Below are 16,692 nucleotides of genomic sequence, written 5' to 3'. Positions count from 1 at the left end.
CTCTCCCTTTGTTGCATCATATCAGAATACATCTGCCCAAGCCCTACGGGGACCAACATCTGACGAGTCGCATCCCTCTCCCCCTGTAGCTGTGTGACATCTGCCTCTACCCCGCAACTCCTCTAACTCATCATCCTGTCGGTGGAGAACATCCTGAAAAGAATTAATAGCGGTCCTTGTTCATGCCTCCTCTAACACCCACTCATACTCCTCCCTCTCCCCTCTCATAGAATCTACCTTTGTCCTCATTGTATGGAGGCTCTCTGTCAAATCTTCTATCTCTCGCTACAACCGCTCCACCTCTGCCTCCCAACTCTCTCTATCTATACCTCATCCTCGAGGGAGTGAAGCCTCGCCTGGGTGGCATCTCTCTCCCGTTGGACTCTATTAAAGTCAGCTTGTGACATTCCTCCCCTACCCTCTACATGTGCCTCTGGAATATCCATGGGTACAACCTCCTCTCCCCCACCATCCCCTCCCTTTGCAGCCTCTCCTACTGATAATGCTCTTGCCCATCCCTCTCCTACCTCAGGATCTCTCCTCCATACCACTCTAGCCCTCCTTTGTTGTCCACTAGTACCCCTCCTTGTTGCAACCACAACCCTCTCATCTGGTCCATCATCCTCTTCGTCGACTATCTCATCTACTATCGGCTGCAGCTTATCATCCTTCAGAACCCCAGGAATGGTAAGGCGCATTGGAAAATGTCCCTCCCACTAGCTCTTGTATCCTCCTGTCATCTCTAGATCCTCTCCTACCCCGAGCCGCTCATCCCAAACCAAGTACGATGTTGTCTGGAAACTATTCCCACCCTCCAATGGACTCGCTGTCAAGCCCCAAAATCTCTCCTCTCGTGTCACCCAAGGATACAATTATATGTCTCCCACTATGTCCTGAACCAAGCCAAACTGTCTCACTACTCTGTAAGGGGCATAGTACTCCATGATATATATAGACCTGCCAAACAACCACATCTCCAGTCCAGCCCAATGTAGCTACCATTCCCCCCTCCATGTCTCACTATCCAAAAATGACTGCCATGTAAACTGCATAAGCTCATAAAAAATGCAGTGCCAAAACCATATCGATCCTATCTGTGTATAATGCAGCAGGTCTTTGTTCCTGTCTATATATGGTCGTCGGGCCTGTCTATCCTGTACACCTAGTGGTCAGGTAATCGCAATATGCTCCCAAGCCCAGATATGGAGAAGTTTCACTCTCGCATATAAGCTAGCATACTCCCTATACACCATAAGATGCACATCATGGTATAATTGAGCCAACATCGCGGCTCCCCAGGCATACTGCACATAATCATATACCATGAAATAAAGACACCTGCTCCATCCAACTGGAAACCCATGTCCTCCAAGATCAAGTAGAATCCGTCTGCTAAAAAATCCAAAAATCATAAGTACCAGGCGAGGTATATGTTGGATACCCATCACCCTACCCAAATGCATCCTGCTCCTGTCCAGCATCGGCAAGGCCTCATACTTGCAAACCTCCCACAGAAAAAATCTGCTGCATCTATTCGGTACTCTGGGATGATGTTGCGAATGGGAATCTTCAAGATCCTCCATACATCTAGTAGAGTCACCGTCGCCTCGCCGTAGGTAGGTGGAAGGTGTTATATCTACTATCCGACCTCTCAACTAAAGTCGTCATCATCGCAGTATGGGCTCGAATCCTTGGCCACCTACCTACAAAATGCAACCCCACATCAACTAGGATCTCTAACTCATTCGATCGCAACTGTCGATATAATCTCATGGTGGTTGGCCAGTGCTCCCTCGATGCCAACGACCCCAAATCAGCCTGCATCCAACAATCCAATTCATCATTTCACATCCTTAAGCCCTATCCTACCCCTGATGCACCCATACCTTACCCCACCCCAAAATTCTAATCCTATTTCTAATCCCTTCCTTCCCTAGTGCACGCGCTAATTCACTCAGCGCTCGCGCCAAACCCATGACGCTCATGCCATTCTACAGGCGCACATGCTAACAGACCCCATTAGGGACCCTAGAGCAAACTAGCGTGACCGCTCACATAGGACAACCTTTTCCCCCCACCTGATCATATCCTAAACTACCCTAGCGCGAGCGCCCATACCGCGATATCCCTATCTCATCCCGAACTATTCCTAACTTGCCTTAGCACGACCGCTTGCATCGTGCCACCTTATCCTAACCTTAAACCTAACCCTAAATCCCCTCCACCGCGACTGCCCGCGCTAAACGAAGGTGCCCACCCCAAAACCCCTGCTTTTCCCCTTCTACTCGCGAGCGCTTGCGCTACCCTAGAGGCACGCATGCTGAAACGACGATCAACGCATCCACCTTGCTAAACTTTTAGCCTTAAACTAAGCTCTAATTCTAGCCTAAACCTAAAAATTCACATAGGAGGATAGTCGTACATACTGGTGGTCCATAGCCCGCGAGTCTCTCGTATTGTCAGATCCTCTTGGTGTGGTTCTCATGTGTGGGAACGCGATCCATCTCTCCTTCTCTTCTTCTAGGCTCTAAGTTTCTCCAAGGCTTGTGTGTAACAATGACCCCTCATCGGGCCCTTTGTGGCTTATATGGACCCTCTTGTGGGCCCATTCCCTTCGTGCTCTCACTCCTTCTATCTCCTCTTCTATTATTCTCAATTTGCTATATCTTTCTTTCTTGTTCATTTCTCCTCCCTTCTTCTTTCTTCTTTGTTTCGAGAATTTTTCGTGAATTTTAAAAAAATATATATCGAAAAAATTCTCGAGGGGGCATACACCACCCATGTTTTAGGGTGGGGCATCTTTTTCTTTTTTCTTCTTCTTCCATCTTTTACCCATCGCCAAATTTTCCGCTGCGTAAAAGAGAGGCAAAATGTAGACACTTAAATTAATTATTTTAATTTATTTAATTTCCTCACATAATTAATTTATTAATTGTGCCAATTCATATTCCTTCTCAATATTGATTAAATATAATTAATGTTGTCACTATAGTCTGTTGATTTATTTATTTAATAAATCAATCTACCTTTATTCTTCTAAAAAACCCTAATATTAGTTCTCTCCAAATTCCTCCTTTTAATTAATTAATTTCAATTAATTAATCAATCTAGGTGATTCCTACAAATCACCTTTTTCCTAATCCATCATTAACTTAATGAATTCTTCTAGAAGCCCCCTAATCTCACTTATCATTATTCTTCTAATTTTTTATTCTCTCCACTCATTCTCTCTCCTAGTCAAATCCTCCTACAAATCCCATCTACCCTAATCCCACCAAATCACTCTTCTAATCCCTCTCATAATGAGTTGCTAGTGGCTAATCCTCATGATTAGCCACAAAGTCAACTCCTTGTCCCTTCCATCCAGCCACCTTCCTTAATTGCCCTTTTCCTAGGTGAATGTGAGATTTTCAAAATCTTGCATTCCTCTAGACATCCCATCCTCCAAGGAATTTTGAATTCCTTCTTATTCCTCCAATCCCTATGATCATCTTTTTTGAAGAATTTTTAATTCCTCATCCCCATCCCTCAAGGAATATTTTATTCCTTTCTCTTGCCTAGGCACATTGGTAAGTCTTCCCAATGAGCCTTGAGGAGCGTGGAGACAAGAAATGCCTTTAAGGCATATCTCTTGGTCTCCACACTTGTCCTGTCACCTCCTCTTGGGCCATTCATGGGCTCATAGGAAATCCTGACCCTTCATCTTGGGTCAATCCTAACCCTCCATTTCTTCTCCTCTCCTCCTATAAATTGAGGACTCCATCCCCTTGTATCTCATATCCAAATCTTTTAAGTGCATGCTGCTAATTTGCTTAGTGAAATCTATCTAGGTACCCAAACTATAGCCAGATCATCCTCACTTGCATACTTAGCCATTTTGATCATCATCCTCAACTTCTCTCTTCCATCCATCTATCCATCTCCATCCTCATTTGTGCACACTTTGGAGAGAAAACCACATATCTACATTGGACCAATCCAATCAAGCTAAAGAGTGGCGCATTCTTGGCTTCATCAAGAGTCCAAATCGGAGGAACAAGAGAACTCTCTTGTCAAGGTATAATAGATTGTTGATTATGTCTTTTATTTGTATGTTTTGTGCTTTGATTTGAATTGACAATCTAACCTTGCATTAGGATGTTTCCCTTGGTTCAACAAATACTAATCAATGATGTATGCAGGATGTGATGCTATCATGATATCTAAATACATATGCATGGTGTGCTAACATGTATTGATGCAGGTGAAAGTTATATTAAATGCAAATCTTTTTGGCACGTCATTACACTCAGTCATACGATAGTAGGGTACATGAACTCAGGAAGGGACAATAAAAAAAGGGGATGGAAGGTAGAAAATATGGAAGTGAAAGAGCTTATTGTGCTTTATGATCATTGAGCTATTTTATGGCAAATAGGTTATGACCATCCAGGTATAGGTTCAACCCAGAAAGTCATTGTACCTATTTGCATGGAGATCAGACAGTCACAAACAAGGAATGCCCTAGTTCATACTAGACTCAGAGTGTCCTCATATCATTGGACAAATCATAGCATTTCTAAGAAACAATCCACAAACAACAAAATAGGTGAACGTATCCCATCCTCACCTTTCTAGTCAAAGACATATTGGAGATAGAGTCTCTAGTTAGAGAAATCCTGAAAAATCTAAAAGGCATGTCACCAAAAGATAAAATCAAAATAAAACCAAGACTTGACACCAACATTTAATGAAATCCTCAAGTTATTTGTGTTTCTTGCCACATATGTTAACACATTTGATTTGGTCACAATGTTGTTATCCTAATAAAAGATAGATTATACTAAAAACCATGTTGTTGCCAAAGTCTGTTGAAAGATTTGATTTGTTGAAAGCCCATTGTTGCTTGTGTCTCACCTGAAACTGACTGAATCCATGAAACTAATACTTTATTGTGAAGAAGAACAGAACTTTATTGCAAATTGGCAATGCAAGTGATCTTTTATTACAAATTATGCGTAAAAAGAAGAAGGAATGAAAAGATGACGCTCCTCAAAACATGCGGTGCTCAGGATACCACTTCCATCACTAGATTTAGGATTTTTGCCCCAGTTATAGATTGGACCTGATTTATTATGGAGGAAAAGGGGGAGGAAGGGGTTTATTATGAATGGATAACCAATCTTAGGTAGATCAATAACAAGCCATGATGGGAATGAGTAAATTTACAACAGAGGAGTAGGCTGTGAGTGTGTGCCACGTGAAAAGATGAAATTAAATCCTAAAGGAGGGAGGAGCAATGTCTCTACACATGGTGTCGATAAACTCATTTTCACCATGGTACTTGCCCAGGGTTCCACCGAAGTGGTTTTCATTGTTGGACAAATTTATTTCTCTTTACTTTTTTTATTTTTTTCAAACCAAAATTGTGTCATAAGGTGCTTGTTTGCCGGGTTTTCACCAAGTAACGATTTTTCTATTTTTAATGATTTTTTTTTTTGTATTTTTGACATTTTTTTAAATTTTTGACAATGGGATATTCTGAAAAAACTACGTGTAAAATGTGTGAAGGTGCATGTTGTTAATAGGATCCTTCAAAGGTTCTCCATTTGGTGTTGAGAGCTGATATGCACCTGATCCATAGATTGTTATGACGTAAGGATCGAGCCAATTTGGTTCAAACTTGCCTTTCTTTTCTCTGTCTTGCTGATTTTTAGGATTTTCTCTGAGAACTAAGTCACCCACCTCAAATGTGTGAGGCTTGAACTTATGATTGTAGTTGTGAATCATTCTTTGTTGATATGATTTGAGATGATTAAAAGAAGTTTGTCTACGCTCTTCCAATAATTCTAGATCTTGTAAGTGGGAGACCCTATAATCTTCATCATTGATTAGATTATGAAAAGAAACTCTCGGGGACGGTAACTTGACCTCAATAGACAAGATAACTTAGACACCATAGACAAGTGAGTAAGGTGTAGCTCCAGTAGGTGTGGGATCACTTGTGTGGTAGGCCCAAAGTGTAGGATTGAGTTGGATATGTCAATTACGGCCCGTGTCATTGACTATTTTTTAAGGATTTTGAGGATAGTTTTATTACACGCCTTAGCTTGACCATTACCTTGAGAGTAATATGGGGTGGAAAAGCGATGATGCATATGAAAAATATCACAAAGCTCATGAACATCTAGTTCTTGAAAGGACACCCATTACCTATGATAATGGAAAATACTGTAGCAGCAAATGATATAATTAAGGATAAAAGTTGCAATTTGCTTCTCGGTGACTTGGGTGAGAGGGATGACTTCAATCCATTTTGTAAAATATTTTGTATCTGTAATAATAAATTTATGGCCTTTGGAAGGAGGGTAAATTTTACCTACGAGGTTGAATCCCTATTGGCAAAAGGGCCATGGAGTGGCAATTAGTTGAAGTTCATGCATTGGTGTATGAATAAGGTCTCCATGAATCTGACATTGCTTACACTTTCTGACAAACTGATATGAGTCTTTTTTCATATTAGGCCAGTAGTATCCAGTTCTCATCAATTTCTTGCCTAAGGTTGGACCACTAGAGTGAGCACCACGTATACCTTTGTGAACCTCATGCAATGCAATTTGAGCTTCGTCACCTTCTAAGCATCTAAGAAGAGTACCATCTAGACCCCGACAATAAAGGGTATTGGCTAAGATGACATATCGAGAGGATTGACGAATGAAGGTACCTCGTTGATTATTGGAAAGGTCAGGTGGAAGGATATTGTCATGGGGTTAAGTGAAAATGGTACCATACCAAGGGGAATTAGGACCAACAACACATATAATCTCGACAGGAGTGATCTCATACGAGGGAACCAAAAGATTATCCACCAAGAGCTCATAACGGGTCTCATTTGGAGGCATATCGATCAATGAAGCAATGGTAGCCATGACATCTGTAACTCAATTGTTATCCCTTGGAATCTGTTCAAAGATTATCTACGTGGAATATTGCTTGAAATCGTCCACCATTTTTTTATAAGGTATTAATTTTCATCTTTAGTCTAATAATCATCATTTGCTTGACGAATTACAAGTTAAGAGTCCCCAAAAACATGAAGTTCTTGGATCTTCCACTGAACTGCAATTTGTAGTCCTATTGTTAATGTTTTAGGTTCTACTACGTTATTGGTGCAAGGGAATGATAATTGATATGATTTAGGAATGGATTCCCCTAGAGGTGTGATAAAGAGGATACCAACTCCTGCGCCATGCTGCGTGTATGAACCATCAAAATATAATTTCCAAGGCTTTGCATTTGTCACCATGAGAATGGATTCATTCAGGAATTCTGAGACAATAGGACTATCATCAATGATAGGTGCATTTACTAGTTGACTTGCAATAGCTTGTCATTTAATTTCTTTTCTATCCACATATTCAATGTCGAACTTGCTCTGTATCGTAACCCATTTAGCTAATTTGTCAATGAGTGTTACCTTATTGAGAAGATATTTTACTGGATCTATCCTTGCAACAAGCATTTTTTTATTAGTTCGCATGTAATGTTGTAATTTTGTGAGGCAAAAACCACAACAAGACATGTACACTCAATCAGTGTGTAGTTAAGCTCATAACCAACTAATGTGTGACTGATATAATATACTTCTTTTTCCTTGCCTTCATTGTCCTATTGTGCTAAGAGTGCCCCAGTGTTATTTGTGTAGCTGATATGTATAGTAGTAGGGGTTTTCCTAGGATAGGTGGAATCAATACTGATGGATTCAAAAGATAGTCTTTGAGAATTTGTGTGCCTACTAACACTTATCATTCCATTTGAACTTGATATTCTTATGAAGGAGATGTTGAAAAGGATGACATTTATTTGCAAGCTGTGCGATGAATCTATGTATCGATTGAAGCCTTCCCTGTAGACACCAAAGTTGACTAATATTTTTTGGTGGTGGCATCTCTAATATAGCTTTGAATTTGGTTGGATCTACTTCAATTTCTCTTTGTGAGACAATGTATCCAAGGAGCTTCTCGAAGGTCACCCCAAAGATACATTTCTAAGAATTTAGCCTAACTTTTTTATTTTTCTAAACGTTAGAAAACCATTGATATAATATCAAGATGTGTTTCTCTTGTTATTGACTTTCCCAAGAGACCATCAACATAATCTTCCACAGTAATGTGCATGAGATCATGAAAGATTATCGTCATTGCGCTCTGATATGTAGTACCTGCATTCTTTAATCCAAAAGACATAACATTTCAGCAGAAAGTACCCCAAGGACAAGTAAATATTGTTTTATGTTGGTCTTCAGGTGCTATTTTTATTTGCTTATACTCGGAGAATCCATCCATCAACGATAACATTGCATGACCAACTATAAGATCCACTATCGAATCAATGTTCAACAGTAGGAAATCATCTTTAGGATAAGATTTATTGATGTCTTTGATATCTGTACATATTCTAATACTTTGATCTGGTTTATTGATAGGTATTAAGTTAGAGATCCACACAGGGTAGCAATTGGTCTAATGAATCCCATTTCTAGCAATTTCTCCAGCTCTACCTTGACCAACGGTGCCACCTGCGGATGCATCTTTCTCAATTTTTATTTTATAGGTTTATCTCCTGGAGTAACTGTCAAATGATGCATTACTAGATCAGGGTCCAATCCAGGTATATATTTCCTATGACCATGCATAATTGATTTGTCACTTTGTGAAGAAACTTATGAACTTCGGTCTTTCTTTTTTTCTGTCAAAGATTGTGCTAAGAATATGTCGTGTGGAACTTCCTTTGTGCCAATATTTGTCTTGATAGTCTCTTCCACTAGCATTGATGATTTCTCCTCATATGATGTCATAGGGAGAGTGTCAAACCTTCCATCCTCGAGCGTCTCAAAGAGGTTTTTCACCCTTGGATACATCCTTTGTTTTTACATTTTTAGGGTCAAATAGTGCCACAATGTGATTTTCACCATAAGACCCGTGATTCATTTTTACTTTTATACTTTTGCGACGAGGGTTTGGTGTTCTCTCCTAGATATGTCGCATTATCAAATTTTATGATGTATCCTGCTTTGTGGTCCCCGATACGTAGATCATTTCTTATGCCAATATAGTCAATAAAGGCCTTGTCATTTTGAAAAGTGTCAAATTTTGGAGGCTCTTGATGGTCCCAATCAATGAGTTGTAGATGAATGAGAGGAAGGCCATCAATATTCTCAAAATCAATAGGGGAGAGGATAAAGAAACAAGAGTCTTTGGGTATTTCAATGCAATCGTCAAGGTCATCGCTAGAAATCTCCTCATCAGCCTCGATCATAAATGAATCAAAATCTAAATCACTAGAGGGATAGTCAACAACGAGAGTCTTCAATCTTTGTGGTTTTGATCTAGGGCCTTGATATGTTGAGGGTTTAGGATCCCAAAATGTTTTTATCCACAGTTCTACAGTGTCATTTTTTTCTTGTGATGTAGACTTTGATAAAGTTACTTGACTAAATCTGAATTTTCTATTAAAGTCTTCTTCTTATGTGGGTTCACCTGGTTCTCTGAATGTTTCAGTGAGCTCATAATCACTAGATGACTTATCTGAACCCCATTCCCATTTGTTAGAGTCCATGGAATAGCCTTTCTTTTCTTGTTGGTTGTTAGAGTCTGTGATTTACAATGCTTCTTAGAATTGTGTGTGCCTAATCTAAGGGGTATGAAGCCAAGTCCTTTGGAGAGTTGATTTTTGAATGAACTCTAGTTACAATGGTTCAATTCTTCTTTTCTTTTGTAATCCAAGAGGGTTCTTTCCATCATATCCAAATTTTTGCAAGAACTTAAATCCTTTGCCATACTTTTCACAAGGTATTTTGATGTGATCTTGTGTAGATTCCTCTCCAGGTTCTTTATAGAGCATTTTGTGAAGATCTTCTTCTTCAATCTCACCCCATTTGAAGAATATATTGGGATCCCATTTTATGGTAATGGTGTATACTTTTTTTAGAGGGATGTGGTCATCCATAATATTTACGAGAATCCAATATTTGTCTTAAATGCATTGTTTGATTCAAAGTATATTCTCCCATGCCTTTGTCCTTGTAGTTTCTTTTAAGCTCAACCTGTTTTGATGTGGAAGGTTTTAATGATTTTGGATCCACATATGTTGATGATGGAGTTGCTTCTTTGTTGATTGGAATTATTATTTTTGATCCTGGTCGTAGGTTATTACAATACATGAACGGATTTGGATCACCTTTTATCATTAATTCAACTCCATTGTAAGGGAATTTGATACATCTATGATATGTTGATAGTACTGCCCTTATCTCATGAATCCATGGATATCCAAAAAGTATGTTGCATGTGAGATCTAAATCAAGGACTTGACAAACCACATCCCTCATGACAGGCCCAATTCTTAGAGGTAAAGTGATCGTTCCCTTGGATGAGTGTTCTTTGTCATCACATGCTTTAATGGTGATCTTGTTATTTGAATTCACAATTTGTTCATAATATCCCAATTGCTTAATAGTGTTCAATGTACAAATTTTCAGACCTGCTCCTCCATCTATCAAGACTCGTTTGATATGATTTTTATGGAGAAAGGATTCGATGTAGAGAGGTGCATTGTGTGGTTGGCATATAGAGACATCACTGACTTCGGTGAATTTAAGGCAATGCACAGTGGAAAGGTATCCCACCATGGATTGAAACTGGTCCACATTCAGATTTGTGGGTATAGAGGTTTCTCTCAAGGTTTTGTAAATAATGGCCTTATGTGAAGGGGATATGTGTAAAAACTCAAGGATGGAAATGAGAGTGGGTGTATTCCCTAATTGATCTACAAGGTCATACTCATTTTTGGTAGATGATGAGGTTGTGGTCTTGGATGGAACACCTTGCATGGTGACTTTACCTCGACAGGTTGTGACATTATATGACATTACATTCAGAGGTTTCATCTTTGGAGGACGAAGAAGATGGTCCAATGCCTTTAAAAAAAACTTTACTCCTTTGGGTAGAACCTTCAAGAGTTTTGTCCTTTATAATAATTGCAGAAATATAATTGTCCACTGAAATGTGGTTAACAGTCAAGTCATAATCATAGGACATCTTAGTATAATTGGCTTGATTATCTATTTTGGCTTTTCCTTAATCATGTTTAGGGAATGGCTCCTTAAACATCACATGTTCCTCATTTGAGGTATGACCATGAAATTCTAGGTCGCCCTTGTCAATAAGATCTTGTATAACATCCTTCACTCTATGACAATTGCCAGTTGTGTGTCCTTTTCTCTTGTGATATTCATAATATTTATCATCATTCCACCATGCAAGTTTTCATCATTCCACCATGAAAGTTTTACTTTTGGTTCATAAGGTGGATTATCTGGTGGTTTTATGAGCTTGTTTGCAACCAATTTCTTAAATGTTGTCTCAATTGGCTCTCCCAATGGAGTGTATTTCCTTCGAGGCTTTGATTAACTTTGTGTGTTCCCTTGATTGTTTGTATTGAATAAACTTGCACCAAGGAAAGTCATTTTTAGTTTTACAACATTTGCATCTACTACCCCATCATTGATAGTGTTCTTATTTTTGTTCCAAAAGTGGGACTTGTCTTTCCCATTTGATTCCTCTTTGTTTTCTTTGAATATCTTAATGATGTATTGTTGAATAAGCACTTTTTCTATTGCCAATCCTTTTTCAATGACCTCTTTGAAAGTAGATAAATAAGCTTTTCTTAGCTCATATCCAATATCCTTGTTGATGTTTTGATTGAACATTTCTACCATTTGTTTTTGTGGGATATCACAAGAGCATCGACTAGCAAGACCTCTCCATCGCTGTAAAAATGAAGCAAAGATTCTCCATTTTTCTACTTAGTATTGCACAAGGTAGTCACTGATACATCTGTTTCAATGTTGTATGAGAAGTGTTGTATGAAATCTTCAGCTAAATCACTCCATGACTTGATTCGAGGTGGAAGTTGGCAGAATGGTTTCATGGCTTGTCCACCTAAGCTTTGTGGGAACAATGTCATCAAATAATTTTCTTCTCCTACTACCTCAATACAAGTTGTGAAAAATTATCTTATGATGAATAGTAAATAACCAACAGATACTGAGAGGGGGGGGGGGGGGGTGTGAATCAATATGGACAAAAACTTCTTCAAACAACTTAAACTGCAAAGACCGCACTGACTGGCAAACAGTATCACTGATCTAAAACAAGGCACTACTAGTAACACACAGTATGACTGTGAAAGACATAAACCGGTAACATCTAGATCTTCACAAAACCTAATATCTTATTTCCACTTCACCCATATTCTTAAACAAGTAATACATGAGAAATATAATGACCACTGGATCAACATGCTTTACCGCTTAACAAAAAACACTAAAACATCACATGAAAAAGCATCACACATAACACATTGATTTTTCACGTGGAAACCCAACTGGGAAAAACCACGGTGGGGATGAATACCCACAAGTTGTTCTTGAACTCTTCTGAAGTTTGCTCTGTTAGGAGCCTAGTCCGGTTAAAGACTTTACAACAGGTTCTGCTAGGAACCGATCCTGCTAGGGATCACCCAGTTAAGGGATGGCTAAATACTCGGTTAGAGGTTAAAACCCTGTTAAAGGTTACCTTGTCAGAGGATTTAAAGAACTCAATGATTTTGAGTCACCCTGTTAAAGGATTTACAAAAACCCTGGTAAAGGGATTTTCCAACTGCTAAAATGGTTAGAAGTCAATAGGTAATACACTAATATGATAACAACACTCAATGCCAAGGCAGATCCACTTTAGTTCCTTTACATCTGCAATCACACTCTACAGATCTCTACTCACTGCATCGGTCTGGCAAGAATCATTTCACACACATACATTTTCCAACAACTTCAAAAGAAAATCATCATCGACCTTATAGACAACAATTAGGTCGGTAGCCAAAACCTAAAACCCTAAGCATGTCGGTTAATAATACAGTCGATCCAATCCTAACCGTTCAATCACACTGCATAGGGTAAAATAATCTTGAACAAATCTCAAGATGTTCTCCATCGTTCATTCTTCACCGCTTCTGGAAGCTGATAACCCATCATGTGTTCTCCACCGTTTATTAAGATTTTGCACATTTCCGAGGTAGATAGAATCAATCTTCTTCATGCAATATCCTCAAGGAGATTCTTCACGTGCACAAGGCTGATGTGGCAACACAATCTGATCTTCATTTCAATGTTAACTCATCACATGATGTCGTCGGTTGAATCACACAGACTTGGAATGCATCAATCGGAAACCCTGAAGCTGAGACTACCAACCGGTAGTCATATCAAATAAAACCCTGATACAAACTTTGCATTTACCGGTTCACATTCCAACATACCGGTTCACCTTTTTGCATATACCGGTTTATACTATTATATCGGTTCACTTCATTCCATCATACCAGTTCTCTTGCCAGTTTTCTTTCTTCAATATACCAGTTCATACTTCAACATATTGACATCAATGACAACATACAATATCATCATGTCATCCAACTCTGCACATATGCCAACAATCTCCCCCTTTGGCATTGATGGCAATATACAAAGATATCTCTCTCGCTTCACATCTTCTCCCCAATCTCTTCCATATTATGTGTAGCCAATACTGCAGATATCTTCTTTGCTTCACATCTTCTCCCCCTTTAACAACAATGCCAAAGTGGAGGCACAAATATCCATGTTCCATTATGTTGCTCCCCTTGAGGAGTAGCATCCTTCAACACACCAATCCTGAAAAGATTTGACAATGCAATACCTGACTGATGTGGAGCACATACCTTTAGTTCACCTCTTGAAGGGGAAACACCCCTAATTCACCTCTTAAATAGGTAAATGTAGCCTTCGATAGAGGCTTGGTGAATATATCTGCTAACTGCTCCTTACTGGAAACATGTTCCAATATAATCTCTTTGTTCTAAAATTTCTCCCTCAAGAAATGATACTTGAGCTCGAAGTGCTTGATTCTAGCATGCAATACCAGATTCTTGGAAATATTAATTGCACTTGTGTTGTCACAAAATATACTCATCAGTTCAGATACAGGGACTTTGAAACCACTTAATACATGCTTCATCCAAATTGTCTGAGTGCAGTTCATAAATGCTGCTACATATTCTACTTCTGCTGTGGACTGATAGATACAACTCTTATTCTTAATCATCCATGAGACTAGTCTACCACCAAGAAAGAATGCACCACCGATTGTTCTCTTCTGGTCGTCCACATTACCAGCCCAATCGACATCAGTAAACACTTTGAGATTGAAATCATTATTGTATGGATACCACAATCCATAATCTATAGTTCCCTTCAGATATCTAAGAATCTGCTTGACTGCTACCAAGTGGAATTCTCTTGGACTTTTTTGGAAATGTGCAGCAATGCCCACTGCATGTGCTATGTCCGATCTGTTGTGTACTACATAGTGCAACTTACCAATCATTGATCGGTATTCCTTCTCATTCACCAACGTTGAGTCATCTTCTTTTGACAATTTACAACCGGTTTGTTGTCTTCCATGCCAAAGGTCTTCAACACCTCTTTGGCATACTTGGACTGAGTGATAAAGACACCATCTTTCATTTGTTGAATATGTAGTCCAATGAAGAACTTAATCTCTCCGATTAGTGACATCTCAAATTCCTTCTTCATTTCATCTGCAAATGCATGCTAGTTGTTCTTCTTCCCAAACTAATATCCATCCTACTTTCCACTAATTCTACCAAAAATTATGTCATCAAAAAACACTTCACAGATCAGAATCTAATCTCCTTCTGACTTCAGATAGATATTGCTATCTTCACTTGTTCTTTCAAATCCAATCTTCACAAGATGGGAGTGTAGACGTTCATACCATGCTCTAGGTGCTTGCTTCAATCCATACAAGGCTTTATGTAGCCTACACACCATATCACTGTCTTCTGATAGGGCAAACCCATCTGGTTGCTCTATATACACTTCCTCTTCAAGTATTCCATTCAATAATGCAGATTTCACATCCATTTGATACACTTTGAATCCCTTGAAGGCTGCATATGCAAGTAGCATTCGAACTCCTTCCAATCTAGGTATTGGAGCAAAGGTTTCTCCATAGTCTTCTCCTTCTTCTTGAGCATATCCTTTACATACCAATCTTGCTTTGTTTCTTACCACTATGCCATCTTCATTCAAATTGTTTCTAAAAACCCATTTGGTGCCAATAACATTTTTGTGCTTAGGTCTGGGTACCAAAGACCATGTACCATTCTTTTCTATCTGGTCAAGTTTCTCTTCCATAACCTTAATCTAGTCTTCATTTTTGTGTGCCTCTTTAAATGTTTTGGACTCAAATTCAGAAATCATGCAAGAATTCTCTCCGACCTTTCTTCTTGTAAGTATTCGTGCATCCTTATCCCCTATGATATGCTTTGGATCATGATGCAACTTTACATACCTAGGAATGATCTTAACTGATTCCTCTTGATTTTCCTCTTCATCCTCATCTTCATCAACATCTACTGGTGTAGGAGTACTGTTATTGGTACTTGGTTGTTTTGCAACCGATTCCCAAAAGGTTACATCTGGTTCATTACCGCTTGCTCACTGCTGGTTTCCTCAGGTTTCTCAGAGGTTTCATCAACTCTAATATTGTTACTTTCAACAATTCTCTAAGTCCTATTGTTAAAACACTTGAGAGCTTTGCTCTTGGTGGAATACCCTAGGAATATTCCCTCATCACATTTTGCATCAAACTTGCTCTGGTGTTCACTCCTCTTGATATAACACTTGCTACCAAACACTCTAAAGTAGCTTACTACAGGAGTCTTACCGGCCCAATACTCATAAGGAGTTTTATCCTTACCTTTCTTGATGAGTACTCGGTTCATAGTGTAGACTGCAGTGCTCACCACTTCTCTCCAAAAAGTGTGAGCAACCTTCTGTTGAATCAGCATCGTTCTGGCTGCTTCAATTATAGTCCGGTTTTTCCTTTCTGCTAGGCCATTTTGCTGTGGAGTCAAGGGGGCAGACAATTGCCTCTCGATGCCGTTCTCTTCACAATACTTTTTGAATTCTCCAGAAGTGAACTCACCTCCTTGGTCAGTTCTAAGGCATTTGATCCTCTTACCGCTTTCCTTTTCAACTAGTGCTCTAAAGGCTTTGAGCTTTCCAAAAGATTAAGACTTGTCTTTCAAGAATGTGACCCACATCATTCTTGAGCAATCATCAGTACTAATCATAAAGTACCTATCTCCTTGAATACTCCTAGTTTTCATAGGACCACACAAATCAGTATGCACAAGATCAAGTAGATTATCTGTTGTGAAAGATTTACCTTTGAAGGTTGAGGAAGACATTTTCCCTAGCTGACATTCTCTCCATAGAGGATTGGTTTGTTCAGCACAAGCAATCCTTTAACTGCCTTGATCTTACTGGCCTTCACAATATTATCAAAATTTACATGGCAAAGTCTCCTATGCCATATCCAACTGTCATCAAACTTAGCCATTAGACATTGACTGATATTTGTATTTAACTAAAATAAGTTACCTTTGGTCTGCATACCGGTGGCCATCAGTTCACCACTCTTTCCTTTTATTTTGCATACTCCATCTTTGAATTCCAGAGTGAGTCCTTTATCATTCAGCTGAGCAACACTCAAAAGTTTATGCCTGAGACCTTCTACCCAATAC

This window comes from Cryptomeria japonica, chromosome 7, assembly GCF_030272615.1.
Source record: "Cryptomeria japonica chromosome 7, Sugi_1.0, whole genome shotgun sequence".
In the NCBI taxonomy this organism is placed as follows: Eukaryota; Viridiplantae; Streptophyta; class Pinopsida; order Cupressales; family Cupressaceae; genus Cryptomeria; species Cryptomeria japonica.
The sequence above is the reverse complement of the archived record's forward strand: the minus strand, read 5'-3'. Positions refer to the sequence as shown.